A 1,740-nucleotide genomic window follows, 5' to 3' on the forward strand; every position below is an offset into this window, starting at 1 on the left:
TGTATGAAGAATCCAAAGGTAAAGAGACCAAGAGAGAATTAAATGTAGTTGCTGTTTTAAATTGTATGAATGAACTACTTGTACTTCAATGGAAGAACCTTTTAGCTCAGGAAAATGTAGAAACACAGAATCTGAAACTGGGAAGTGATATGGACCATCTACAAAGCTGCTATGCAAAACTTAAGGAACAACTGGAAACATCCAGGAGGGAAATGATTGGACTTCAAGAAAGAGACAGTTGCAATGCAAGAATAGGAATTTGCATCAGCTACTTAAAAATGAGAAAGATGAGGTGCAAAAATTACAAAATATCATTGCAAGTTGAGCTACTCAGTACAATCATGATATGAAGAGAAAAGAGCATGAATATAATAAACTAAAGGAACGTCTACATCAACTTGTTATGAACAAGAAAGACAAAAAAAATAGCTATGGATGTTTTAAATTATGTGGGAAGAGCTGATGGAAAGAGAGGCTCCTGGAGAACTGGTAAAACTGAAGCCAGGAATGAAGATGAAATGTATAAAATTCTCTTGAATGATTATGAATATCGTCAGAAACAAATCCTAATGGAAAACGCTGAACTTAAGAAAGGTCTTCAGCAAATGAAAAAGGAAATAATTTCTCTTCTTTCTCCCCAAAAGCAGAAACCTAGAGAAAGGGCTGATGATAATACAGGAACTGTTGTTTCTGATATTGAAGAAGATGCTGTGGAACTGAGTAGAGAGAGTATATAGGACCTTTCCTATGATACTGTGAGAGAACAGCTTACAAACAGCATCAGAAAACAGTGGAGAATTTTTAAAAGTCATGTTGAAAACCTTGACAACCAAGTTTCAAAGGTATACTTAGAAGGCTTTAATGATGAAGATGTAATCTCACGACAAGACCATGAACAAGAAACGGAGAAACTTGGGTTAGAAATTCAGCAGTGTAAAGAAATGATTAAAATACAGCAGCAGCTTTTACAGCAGCAGCTTGCTCCTGCATGTGATGATGACACCACTTCCTTACTACGAGATTGTTATTTGTTGGGAGAAAAGGAACGCCTCCAAGAAGAGTGGTCTTTATTTAAAGAGCAAAAAAAAAGAATTTCGAGAGAGAAAGAAGAAATTTTACAGAAGCTGCTATTCTCCTGGGGTTGGAGAGAAAGGCATTTGAAGAAGAAAGAGCCAGTTTGTTAAAGCAGCAGTTTTTAAATATGACTACCTTTGACCACCAGAACTCAGAAAATGTGAAACTTTTCAGTGCTTTCTCAGGAAGGTCTGATCAGGACAATCTTACAGTACACTCGAGGCCACGGCAAAAGAAGCCTTACAGTGTGTCGAACAGGTCTGCAGTTTGCACATCTAAACTTACTAAATCTCTTCTGCTTCTCCTTCTACTTCAGACTTTTGCCACACACGTTCTTGTGGGTCAGAACACAGTTCAAGCAATGTACTAACTCCTGAAGAAATGGAACCAAATCAGGTGGGCAGAGAATGTCTAAATCAGACATGGAACTTGGCATCCAGACCTGGATCACAGGAAGGTTACAACAATGGATGCTCCTTGACCTACACAACTTCTCATGTAGAAAAAGCTGACTTACCCTAGACACATGGACCAGAATTTTCTTCTTTATAACGTCCGTAAACTTTTGCATCTAAGCTGAAACAGGGTGTGTCATAAAGTCCATCATAACTGATGATTTAAGAAAGCTGGTCTGAGTTGTTTGTTTGGACTTCCCTTTTCTCCCCC

The 1,740-nt window shown here is 38.0% G+C and overlaps 1 protein-coding gene and 1 pseudogene across 1 annotated transcript in view; one reads left to right on the forward strand and one right to left on the reverse strand.

Moving 5' to 3' along the window:
• Positions 1–1,740, reverse strand: part of GALNT13 (UDP-N-acetyl-alpha-D-galactosamine:polypeptide N-acetylgalactosaminyltransferase 13 (GalNAc-T13)) — a 917,208-nt gene that overhangs the window by 746,101 nt on the left and 169,367 nt on the right. The gene's annotated exons all lie outside the window — the stretch shown is intronic.
• LOC102835256 lies at positions 3–1,596 on the forward strand (annotated as a pseudogene).

This window comes from Chrysochloris asiatica, unplaced genomic scaffold, assembly GCF_000296735.1.
Source record: "Chrysochloris asiatica unplaced genomic scaffold, ChrAsi1.0 scaffold00012, whole genome shotgun sequence".
Taxonomy (NCBI): domain Eukaryota; kingdom Metazoa; phylum Chordata; class Mammalia; order Afrosoricida; family Chrysochloridae; genus Chrysochloris; species Chrysochloris asiatica.